This window comes from Phyllostomus discolor, chromosome 6, assembly GCF_004126475.2.
Source record: "Phyllostomus discolor isolate MPI-MPIP mPhyDis1 chromosome 6, mPhyDis1.pri.v3, whole genome shotgun sequence".
In the NCBI taxonomy this organism is placed as follows: domain Eukaryota; kingdom Metazoa; phylum Chordata; class Mammalia; order Chiroptera; family Phyllostomidae; genus Phyllostomus; species Phyllostomus discolor.
This window is the reverse complement of record NC_040908.2, coordinates 139793780-139807344: the sequence shown is the minus strand read 5'-3', so window position 1 is coordinate 139807344 and position 13565 is coordinate 139793780.

Sequence of the window (13565 nt, the reverse complement as noted above, 5' to 3'; positions counted from 1 at the left end):
TGTATATTTATTTGTTACTTTCATTTGTTTCTTGGAAAATTGCCTGTCTGTGTCCTTGAAAAATAATTAACATACCAGGCAGGTAAATGACTAAGTATATGTGATTATGGCTAAGAGCTCTTCCATTTATTAAAATATTTACTCTGATTACTTTGTAATTCAGTAACTCTGACTGCTATTAAAAAACAATTCTACATCTACATTTTTATGAATATTTGTAGACTTATGCCCCCATGGACAAAAAGTCCTGACTTTTATCCCGATGATACCACATTCATTGTTATTTTTTGGTGTATGATATCAAAGTCCACGTATTTTCTTACTTATTGCAACATACTCTTGGCTGCTTTTTCTTTGTGGAAGTACTTAGGGAATAATTTGCCTTTCTTATAATTTTTATATCAGTGATCTCCATAAATTCACATGTCTAAATATAAACCAACAATAAACAATTAAAAAGCACTACCTCACTCTGAATGCTTAAGATAGAACTATTCACTTATGAAAATAATCCAAAGTGGCTAATGGTGACGTGCTTTGAAAATGTGGATGTCTTTTCATCACGTGAGTTTATATTTTTGGTTTTGTATGCTCCACTTCAAGTCAGGCTGTGGTAATTCCAGTCATGACCTCACTCCAGCTCTTAGACTCTGCCATGGGCACATCATCACAAGCTTGCTGTTGTATCTGCTTTTCTAGAACCAGTGATACTTTCCAGTCCTGCCAGTACCATGTTCCATATATCTACCCTTGGGGTTTTACTCCTGTCCCTTGTTCCCACATCACTGTCTTCCTGTTTACTCCCTGCTGATAACCTTCTGATCCCATTCATTGTGTTCCTATTTCAAGACTGAGCTGGACTGGATCTGCCTGATGTCCATTCCTCTCTCTGCCATGCTATCAAGAATTCCTTTCAATATTCAAATGGGTTTGTTCCTTTAGGATCGGCTTCACCCTAGAGTGTGGCGCCGTAATTAAGTCCCATCCTAGTTATGCAGCATTTTTCAGGAGTGAAAATGGCATGCTGAATCTGCCAGGGTAAGTTAAGCTTTTATCAAAGGTATATTTATTTATTTTTAAAGCAAATATTGTTATATGTGTTATATATATTTTAAGTCATCTCTTGTTGGCAAATCCAATACTATCAAAAACTATTCCTCTTTTACTAACTGAGAAAAAAAGTCTTTTTGACGCCAGGATTGCACGGTCATTGAAATGAAGTGCGTGGCAGCCTTGCACAGCCAACAGCCCACTAAGTAATGATTATTATGTGACCATAGAACTTAGATTGATCCAAAGTCATTTAGAATATTTTCTTCTCCTGCATTTTGTGGTTTCTAAGCTTTTCTTACAATGTCAGTAAAAATAACCTAGAAATTCAGCCAAGCCTAGCTGCCATTAAGATTTTAAAAGTGTGCTTAATTTAGAGGGAACTGAGTTACACACATGGTTTGAAGGATCTGGACATGGCCCACATGTCTATTTAAGGCCGAAGAGTGTCCATTAATCCTACTTATAGCAACCAGTGAGTTTCCAGAAAATTACTAAGAGCACATTTATAATTTAATTTATTTTTGTATTCCATATAAATATTAGACATTTGTTTTATTTATTATTTTTTTCAAAATGCATAGCGCAAACACAGATTCTATTTCTCTTTTAACAAATCGGTTAGTTACCCTTAGATGACCGCTGAGTTAGATGTGAATTAAGAAGAATTTGAGGTGGCTTATAACATTTCAGATTAAGGATGAATATATATCAATAATACCAGAGATGTGTTAAAATGTGTGAGGACAGATTGGAGAAGAGAAAAAAGGAAATTAATGAGAAGGGTCAGAGCAACAAAGACTTACTGGGTTGTAATACACAGAAACAAAGAATCTAAGCAAAATGAGCCAGACATTTGGAAACACTTTTCCTGTTGAAGTGTTTTTCCAGTTTAGAGGGCAGAAAATGGTTCCTGAGCTGAGGAGCTAAGCAGAAATTCAAGCCTGGATATTTGAGAGTCCAAACTGTGTTTTCATCATGGCATGATATTGGTAAAATAAAAATTAGATTTGAGTTTCTATCATGTTAAAGAGACTCTAGTAAACACCTAGGATTTTGTATGAGAATCTGAAAGATTACATCCAAGAAGATAAACTGGAGATAAATCAGCTATCACTGAAAATAAATGTGAGGCACCTAATTTCTGAGAAGATTAAGGTAATCTGATTCTAACCTAGCTGCCTGCCAGAAGAAAATGAAATCCTATCCAGAAGGTGTCTACAGAGATATTACTGAGCTATATGATTTTTTTATGTACAATTCAGTGAAAAAATTCAACTAGAATATTTCCAGGTAAAACGCAATAGTTTGTGGTAGGGTAATGCTCCTGTTACAACAACTAGTAAAGCCAGATATAATACCAAACTATATTTTTAAAGGCATCAGAAGACTTTGGAGGGAACAAGGCTTAGATGAGGTACAATTCACAGAAGAGAACACTTCTGAGATGTGTCAAGGGTGGCTGGCCTTTTCTGTTTTCCTTTCAATATTTATATATGATATACATAAAGAAAGGAATTTATTCAGATAATACATAAGAAATACCAATAGAAATATAGACACATAGGAAAAAAGGAAGAAAACAAAAAGAGTCAATAAATGGGCAAATATAAAGAAACATTGATCAAACAAAAAATATTTATACTGCTTTGATAAGTTTAATCTTATATAAAACTAAAACTTATGGTAACAAAGATGCACAAGATAGCTATAATTTAATTTTAGGGCTCTAGGAATATTGGGGAAGATGTAAATATTATTTTTATATTGAAATAAGATAATGATTGATGTTATAACCCTTTGAGTAATTACTTAAAGAAAAGTAAAACAGTATATAAATGACAATTTGGTACAAATTAAAAATGATATTATATCATATATAAGATATAATACATAGTAATTATACATCATAATATATAATATAAATATATGTAATCAAATGTGTATATTCAGAAGGAAGGAGAAAAAAGTAACAAAAACCAAATCACACTAATGGGAATTAATAGTATAAAGGTAAAAGAAAACACAACTACATCAGTAATTATATTAAATGTGAATATATATGGCATCGTGTTGGCAAAGAAAATCCATTTCATATTTTCCATAAAATAAAAGAAACATTTCTCATTTTCAGCAATAACTTTATTGATTTGGATATTTTGAGTATGCCAGCTATCTACTGTTATTGGCTTCTAAGGAGTAAAGGCCAGGGGTGCTGCTAAACATCTTCCAAAGCATAAGTCAGCCCCACAGCAAAGGACTACTTGGCCAAAATGTCAATAGTATCAAAAAACTTTTCAAACCCCATTTGATCCCTCACAGCACCTTCTCCATATACTGTACAAATCTTTTTTTTTTGCACTTCAGTTGCACTTTTGCCTTTCTTAAAATAATAAAGCATAATGTGTCAAAAATTATTGTGTATTTTCTTCCATCTTCAATATTAAAATAACTGCACAAAAGTTCACCAATTTTGATAAGTTTTTTTAAATGCATGGTGTGACAGCTGTGACCATACAATCTAACAAAATTGTTTCTAATGAAGTTAAGGACAACTGTGTGCTACTAGAGCCATCACATGGAAAAACACTAAACAAACTTTTTTGCCAACCCAATACTTCAAGTTAATGACTCAATTTGGGGAATACATAAAAATACAAATTGCTCTTACATATTGCTTATGAAAGATACACTTTAAAAACAAGGATGAGGACTTTTTAAAATTCCACATAGAAAGTCAATCAAAAGCAATTTGGTAAACTGCATTAATATCATGTAAAATCGCATTAATTTTTAAAAAGCATCACCAGGGATAAAAAAGAGAAATTTTGTAATTATTAAAGAATTGTATCTAGGAGAAAGATATTCTAAATATATATTCCTTAAATAACCTAGCTTCAACATATATAAAACAAGAAATTAACTGAAGAAAAAAGGATCATAATCATGGTCACAGATTTTAGCAAATGTATCTAATAAGCTAGTAGAATAAGCAAACAAATTTCTGCGAGGATGGAAAGCCTGAACCATATAAATAACACATTTGACCTCAAATTGTCATGCAAAACATGGTATACACAGAAAATTACAAATACCATATTAATTTCAGGTTGCTGTGAATATTTACCAAATTGATCAGAACACGTTTTCATGGAAAGATAATATAATTGCCCAACTGTTTGATATACTCTCACTATTGTTACCTTAATCATTTTCTTAGGAATGCCGTACTATCTTGCCTCTCTTCACCATACTGTAGGCATTCTGGCAAAGGGAATTCGAACCTAGCACTGCAAGTCTGAATGATAATTGATCATGAGTACATTAGAATTCAAATTCCTGGGAAGTATGTTTCAAATCTTGTGTCCTTAGAGACCTGAATTGCTTGTAAATTCAAGAGCAATTGAAAGCAGCTAGGAACAGTTGGGAAGAATGTCATTATTTTCTGTTTAAGCTTTGAATGGTTAAAATTCTACCGTCTCATCTTCTGGTGCAAGAGGAGCAGTGGAGGAAGGAGCTGTCTGATTCACTAAGTCAGTGCAGACTGATTCAGATAGAATGTTAGACTCATTCTTTTTGGCAGAGTCAGGATAATCTTGTCATCGCAAAGAGTCTTAAGCCTCTATTCTAGAAGAGGAAAGCACTTTGCTTTGGGACAATAGCAGCTCACCTCTGTTGGAAGATCCAGCCCTCTTATCCCTCCAATAGGATGTGTCAGTCCCTTTTAGTGTTCCTCACTTCTATTGCCATGGTAACTGTTTAGCGTCCTTACTGTTTAGTTCATGCTAAACGGAAACATAACATTTTCTGACAAACTGACAAGATATGAAGCTGCCAAAAGTACTCTCTCAGCACGAAGTCTGGTAAATTTTAAAAAAAGAACACAAGGAGCCTTCGGTAACCAAACGGGGTTCGGCAGCCTGTCCCCATCAAAGCCGAACTCGTGACAGTTTTTGGCTAGTCGCAAAGTTTATTCGAGTGCCAGAATCTACAAAAGATGAGTGGACCCCTGTCCTCAAAAACCCTTCTTAAAATCTCTGGTCAAGCCAGTGATTCTTAAGGGCGTTAGTAGAAATTCAGGAGAGGGAATCACCCCAGGGGTAATGCAGACGGACGTGCAGTTTCTCCCAGGAGTAAAGGAAAGGGGAGGCAGGGGGAATAGAGGGGTCTCTGGGGAGTCACGCAGCTCCTTTCCAAACTTCCTCCCCCTGCCTTCGTTCCGAAAGTACCTCTTTTGAAAGAGATTTACAGCGGACACCTGGGGGTTTTCTGGGCTGGCGCCAGCAGCTGTTCTTCTTCACCGTCCCCCAAGCCGCAGTCCCAAAGGGCTTCTCTAAGCAGTAATAAAAGCTAGATAAGAAGGGAAAACACAAGACTCTATTTACATACTCTAAGAAAAGGGAGGGTTGACTGTAGCCTTGAGCTATGCAAAATACACAACTTTTATCGCTTAATTGAAATGTTAATTTATGGTTACAACTGTAAGAAAATGCCTTTGGGAGATGAGCTACAGTACCTTCTAGTGTTTGGAATGCACGGCGGTTTGGTGGCAACATTCACTCAACGTGCACTTTTTGTGCGAGTACAAGGCCGTTATCCTGGGAGCCAATTACATGCAAATGAATTGACACGATCTCTCACCTCGAGGAGCTTACACTCTAATGGACCAGATAAGGCGTAGTCAGTCACAGTGAAGCCACGTGTTAGCGTGAAAGCACAAAGAAGAGACAATCAGTTCTGAGTGAACAATTCTAGAAAGGCTACAAAGACGACATAAAATCTTAGTTCCCTCTCTTGCTTCTGTCACAGTCCCGTTATGATGAGGGCGCGGGAGACAAAACACTACAGGGAAACTTAGGTACCATGGGAGTTTTGAGTTTCCATTAGCCATTTCATAACAAAGAGTTCTTGACAATTCCCCCAGGCAATATGTCAAGATAATGGAAGTGGATTTTCAATAGATCATAAATGAAATTGATACATAAAATCTTTAAAACTCTGAAAAATACAGTTTTCACGTATAACCACTTTTTTTCTCTAGTCCTTCCTAGAAATTCTCTAATGCTCAAGGTCAAGGAAGACTGAAATTTAGGAGTCGCAGAAAACGTGCTGTTGCTCAAAATCTTCAGAACATAACGCTAAACTACAAATCTTTAAAAGCCTAAGTGGCAGTTTTTGCTTTTTCTTTTAACAAAAACTTAGACTGAACAGAGTAACAAACAAAGTGGAAATATTTGATCGTAAACAAGATTTAAGTCCGTTTTCTGTCAAGCATTATGAAAGTGGAAGAGATTCAGTGGAGACAAGCACAGATGTGGCTTCCACCCACTCAGCATTTATTGAAAAGCCAAAATACTGTTACCTGTTTCACACTGCCAGTTGGCTCTTATTTCTGTTCCATTTGATGTACATTATGTTCATTGTGCTTTAGGTATATGCTGCATTGCTATGTAGATTCAGCATTGCTGATTTCAGAGTGTTGAGTGTTCATTGAACTACAGAGATGCAATAGAATTATCTGTAATGTATTTCAAGTATTTTTAAAATCAGCGAGATATCATATGAATTTAGAATCAAATACTAACGCCCTTAAATACATTTTAATTTCTAAACAGTTTTATTTAATTTTGAAAATATTTTTTTTATCTCAGCTGCCTCATTTCTTTTATATTCCTTTCTCCCAGCGGTACCATATAAAAATTCATCATAGAGAAAATTCTAGAATCAGGCTGAAAAGGTATAAACATGGGAATCTTCTCCTGCATGTGTTTATTAGGTCCAATAGACTGATATTCCTAACCCCAAGTAGCTATCTATCTTTGCAAAGTGGGTTAGAAATCATGACTTTGGGACATTCTTTGGGATATTTCCCCTAATTTCCACTCCACAAAGCAGTCTCTCTTTTAAGCTTTGACCACTCAAACCTCATAATACTTCTACAAATTCAAGAACACCTTCCTTTCTTACACACATATCTGCTATGCTCTTATTATATGCCAGAGCCTAGTCTAGGCATTGGGGTTATACTAGTGAATAACATAGTTCAGCCCCAGTGCACATGAAGTTTCTATTCTAGGAAGAATAGACAATAAAATAAACTTTGAAAAAGTGTTAGAAAAAATTATAATGAAGAAAGGAAAAATAAGGCATAGTAATAGAAAAGAGACATAAAGGGTCCCCTTATACAATGGGATCAGAAAATGACTCTGAGAAGATGACATAAAATACATTTTATAACACTTTGTTTCCTGAGCTCCTTGTATAGCATCTTTCACATGGTAAAGGCACAATAACTAAGTGGATGATAACGGAATACATGTAACTTCAAGCTGGGATTAACTAAGCAGTTCTAGAATTATCATAATGAGCAACATATATTTTTTCTTCAGGGCTCCAATGGGAGCTGCCAAATACTGCTTTGGGTATAAATTAAAGGGCTTTGCTTGACCGGCAAAACTCCAACTCCTGTTTCCCCTCCAAAGAGCAAATGTTGCAGTGATTTATTGCAGAAGTTTTTTTTTTTTTTTTTAAATACAGGTTAAAGGTAGATAACTCTAATTTAACCAAAATTGAAAGTATATTCTGGTGCATGCAGTCCAGTTTTTTTTTTTTTTAATATGATCATAGATTATGAGTCGCTAGTTAATGTTGTTTTGGTGTCAATTGGCATTTTAGACTAAAACCATCCAAAAAAAAAAAAAGTTATGCTGCAGTGATAAAAAAACATTTATCATCCTAAATGCCTACCAAATAGTCATAAAATGCTTTTTGTTATTGTGGATAGACCAATAATTTGGAGTGTCTACATGGTTTTACTATTTAGGGGGTATAAGACTTTACAGCTAGAGCTTTTTCCCTAAATCTAGGATTTCTCACACAATGACATAATCTGGATTTATTCCTTAGTAGCCTGTATTTGTTTTCTATGCTCTTTGACAAACTACCCCAAATTTAGCAGCCTAAAACAATATGCATTTATAATCTCACAGTTTCTGAGTCAGGAGTCCAGGCATGAATTAGCTGAGTTTTCTTCTCAGGCTCTGATAAAGCTGAAATCTAAAATGTTCACCAGGTTGTGTTTCTTTTTGAAGCTTATAGTTTTTTTCCCCAAAACTCATGTGTTATTAGTAGAATTCAGGTTGAAGTAGTTGTAGCACTGTCTGCATTTTTTTATTGGCTGTCACCCAGGGGCCACTTTCAGCTCCTATAAGCTCCCACAATTCCTTGCATGTGACCCTCTCAGAACATGGTAGCTTACTTCTTCAAAGGCAGCAAAAGGAACTTAGTTTTTTTGTGGTTCTCTTCAGGAGTTACCCAGACCATATTTTAAAGGCTTTCATCTAATCAAGCCAAGAGCACCAAGGATAATCTCCTTTTGATAAACTCAGAAATCACAGATTTGAGGCCTTAATTATATTTTCAAAATCACTTTGCTTTTGTCATATAACATAAGCTAATCAGGGGAGTAATATCCCATTATACTCATGAGTACAGCTCACACTTAAGAACTGGGGACTGTAGAGAATAGGTACACCAATAGTGCACATACTCGAGAGCAATAGTCCCTCAGTTTTACTGTTCTCCACTGGCTAGCTGGACATATTGAATCACCTGGATAAACTAAATAAAACATATATCCTTCATTTCATTCATTTATTCATCCTATAGATTTGTATGTCATGCATTTGTAGAGGTCTGTCCAGAAGGTATCCAGCCACATAACATGAAAAATAGACACTTAGTGAAGAAGATAGAAGATACAAGAAATATTGTACATAGGACAATGATGCCTCAGTCCACTTCAAAGTAGGCACCTTGGGACCTGTTGCTGTTGCAGTTCTCCCAGCATCTCTTCTACTGCAAAATCCTTCATTGGAATCTCCTTCAGCTTCCCCATCATATTTTCCTGAATCTCATACACAGTCTAAAATCCCTTCCCTTTCAAAAATGATTTTAGTTTAGGGAAAAGCTAGAAGTTGTAGAGTACCATCTGGGCTGTAGTTACCTGGGTAATTTGATGTTTCACCAAAAAAACTCTGCACAAAATGTGATGCATGAGTAGGTACATTGTTATGATGAAGCTGCCAATCACCAGTGACCACAGCTATGGCTGTTTTCATTGTATTACATCTCTCAACTGATGAAGAGCATTGAAATAGTACTATTTATTAACCATTTGTCCTGGAGGGGAATACTCATGATGGACAACACCTTCCCAAACAAAAAACATAGTTAGCATGGTCTTGATCTTGCTGAAACTTTGCCATACCTTCTTCCAGTCTGGAGAACCAGGAGACTTCCATTGGGATGATGGGGCCTTCATTTCCAGGTCACAGCCATAGACCCATGATTCATCTTTGTTTATGACCTTCCTGAGAAAAATGTGGTCCATTGGTAGCAGTTTGAATCAAGTCATTAGCAACTGCAGCACAATGTTCCTTCTGTTCTGGTAGCAAAAGCCACAGAATGAATTTTACCATAACACGTTTCATGTCAAAATCCTGTGTCAAAATCTCAGACACAGTAGTTTTTGCAATCCCCAGATCAGCTTCTAGTTCTCATACTGTCTGTCGCCAATCTTTGCTGACTGCCTCCTGTACACATTCATCATTCTCAGGTGTTCTGCTTATTGCAGGCCTTCCAGCAGGTGGATCCTTGACCATCTTTGATCCTTTTCAACAGATTCTTGACCATCTTTGAAGAATTTGTTCCACACTTTTATTTGCACTGCACTCACTGCATGGAACCCAAAAGCCTTCTGAATCACCTGAATTGTTTCTGCAGAGGAATATTCAAGCTTAATGCAAAATTTGATGCAGATTCGTTGCTCTACTTGCTCAGTAGAATGTAGTAGAATGTGATGGCCACACAGTACACACTCTCATTCAATGGCATTACAGTCTTCACTGACTAGTACAGTGAAGTCTTCATTGTTCACACATTTGAATTCCAGTCCACTCTCCTTGGCTGCCAGGTTACACTGATGTCATACAAACCATTCTTGTTAAATTAACAATGGTTGGACTTCTTCCAGACAGACCTGGTATGTGAAAGGAAAAGAGCAGTCAACAAGACAGACAAGATTTTTTCTTTCACTGGAGGAAATAGATAGCCACCAGATAATTTTACATATTGCTAAGTTTTATGGTATACACTATCATCTGAAGAACCACATTGTTTTGGAAGGAATGAGATAGAGTTACCCAAATTTTTAAACACAAAACAAATAAATCATGATTCTGATTGGCAATAATTTAAGAAAATATTATATTAGCATACCATTTAGTGTACTGTTGAAAAGCTTAAGATGATAGTATAGAAACTCAGAAGAGTAACTGAATTTTGTTACATATGCTGGAGGCAGTAGGAATCACCATGAATTTCTTTCAATCTAACATATGCCTTAAAATTTGCTACAGCAAAAACACTACCAAGTTGTTTTGTTTTGTTTTGTTTTTTAACCATGGATGATGTGCGTGCTTTCCAAAGTCCCATCAAGTAACCTAAGGAATAAAAGCAATTTGAAAGTATGATTAATTCAAATTATTACCAAATATATGAACCACATAAGCCACTAGCTGGTTTTCTGTGATTTTAAAATGAATAATGAAAGTAGAGTATTTGCATGGTGCCCAGCACATAGTAAGCACTAGATAAAAACAGATGGGTTTACTACCATCTATAATGTATGTGACTCTGGGCAAATAATTTAATAGTTCTAAGCTTTGTTTTTCTCACATGAAGTGTGGGATAATAAGGAGACGTCATAGTTTCTTTAAAAATAATGATTCACTATTGTTGGTGTTCAAAAAGAGGGCTAGGAGGAGATTTCTGTTGCAAGGGGAATGCAGTTTGAAAAGACAACAAAATATGAATGTACATATATACATAATGATGGATGTGTTAACTAATTAATGGGAGGAGTCTTTTCACAATGTATATGTATATAAAATCATCATGATGTATACTTTAAATAAGTTACAATTTTATTTGCCTATTATACCACAATAAAGCTGAAAAGAATTATAGCTCTAGACCATTGCCTCTCAATTAGTGGTGAAATATATATCCATTGAATTTGGTTAGTTTACAGTTTTGGCTAATGTGAATAATATCTATATCAACAATTTTATACAGGGTATATATTTCGCATATATGGTTACCTAGAAGTGGAAGTGCTGGGGATTAAAAAGAGCATAACTCTGACTTTAGTAGATATGTATCAATTTTTACTCCCACTGACGTATGTGAGTGCTCCTGTTGCTGAGCATTCTAGTGAACATCTGGTGTTATCAGTTTTCTTTCTGTTGGTTCAGTTAATTTTAATAATTGTCAGGAATTTTAGTGATATTCCACCATATTTTAAATAGCATTACCTGGTGATTAAGTATACTGAATATTTTTTCATATCAGATGCTTTCATATTCTGTTTTTATTTGTTAGGATAGCCTTTGTGCTTTCATTTTTTCTCAATGTTTTATTTTGAAAATTTTCAAACATTGAACAATTTTGACAGATTTTTTTAAAAACCAGTATAGCTACTGCCTAGATATGACTGTTAATATTTTGCTGTATTTACTTCATCAGATTATTTCTTTATAAATTCACCCCTTCCAGTCATTAGTCAATTCTATTTATTTTGATACATTTCTAAGTAAATTAAAGAGACAAGTATTATTTCCACTTCTGAAGGTTATTTTTGAAGATTATAAAATTTTTCATTAGAAGTGTATTCTTCTATTTGCTCTTTTTGATCTTTAAAAGATACCTTCTGCTTTCCATCAATTCTTTTGATCGGTCTTATGTTGCTCTTTGAAAGCAATGTTTTTATTTAGCATGTTTATTATAATGAATCTGAGTATGTATATCTTTGGATTTACATTGCTTGAATTTGTTATAGCTTTATGAATACCTAGCTTGAAGTATTTCATGTTTTGGAAAATTAATTGTTCTCTCTTCAAATATGACTTCCATCTCATTTCCCCCTTACATTATAGATCTATAAATGCACTTGGTCAGGCCTTTTGCACACAGATCATAGGCCTTTTATGAATTTATCTCATATTTTTTGCTCTTTCTGTATATTACCTATATTCTCCTGACCTATATTCAGTTCACTAATCCTTTCCTTTGTTTTGTCTGGTTTAATTTTAAAATAATATATCTTGTATTTCAGCTATTAAGTTTTTTTAGTTTTTTAACTTTAATTATTTTTTACTTCTCTTCTTTGGGGAAACTCTCAACTGTGACATATATTTTCTTGAAACATTTAACCATAGGTATATTAATGTTCATTTCTGAAAACAGGTAACTGATGAATCTGCATGTATATTGTCTTTTTTATCTCTTTAATTTGTTGTGTTTGGAAACTCATAACTGAAAAGTAGAAATTTAATAAAAAATTGTGGAGCTCTGTGTGATAATATACTCATTTAAGTGTGGCTTTATCTCATTCTCTGGTAGGCAGCATGAATGAGGTAGTTACTTCAATCCAATTAAAAACAAAAACAACCAAATAGAAAGCCATGTTGGTCATAGTTATTATAAGGTCAATAACCACTGCTTCCTATGAGGTCAGTGTTTGCCCTCTCCCACTGAGCATTTGTCTTATTTACTGCGGACTCACATTCTTTGTGGGCCCTCCATCTCACTTTTTCAATATTAAAACCCACTGCTAAAATCTATTCTGTTTTTTAGCAGTCTTTTGCCTAATGACTTGGCCACCTGCCTAGTGCAGCGTAAGACTTCAGTAAATGCCTCGAAAGAAGAAAATACAGTGTGTGGCTTACTTATTTGTTTCTCATGGGAATCCTGGCCCCTCACTTCCACGTATCTTGGAAGTTTCAAATTTTAATTTTTCTTTTTCCAGTACTGTGAGATAAGCAAAAGCTAGGCTAACTTCTGATGAAATTTTTACTTAAAAGTAGTGCCCATTAGGACTGCACATTGGGACCTCACACATTAGGAACATCTTATGTTTAAGTACATTTAATTCTTTTAAAATTCCATTAATTCATTCGTCCATTACGCATCATCTGGCTTCTTCAAAGAGATTGCTTAGAACAAAAAGCTAGTACTATTTTTGAAAAAGAGAACATATTTCACTTATCTAGTCACCTCCTAGACCTGCTACCATTAATTTGACACCACGTTCACATGGATTGTTTTTTGTTTGATGAATTAGACTATTAACTTTGGAACTATGAACCTTGCAAACCGCAGATGGTGATATAGAAACTTCTGGTTTCCCTTAACAATTACAGGATTTGACACTCTATGTTTCCCAGTGCCAAAGATATAATTATAAGGAAAAACAATATTTTTTATTAAAACATAAACACTCATTAAAATGAAAATGCATATTTAAATGTGAAAAGCATATTTCTGACATCAGATTTTTATATTCATGGTTGAAACAGATATCAGTCTTATTGAAACAAGTCAAAAGTATTTTTTCAGAGTAGAACCTCAACTCTCAATGATTAACTAGCAAAAAGGTACTAGCTATGGAGCTT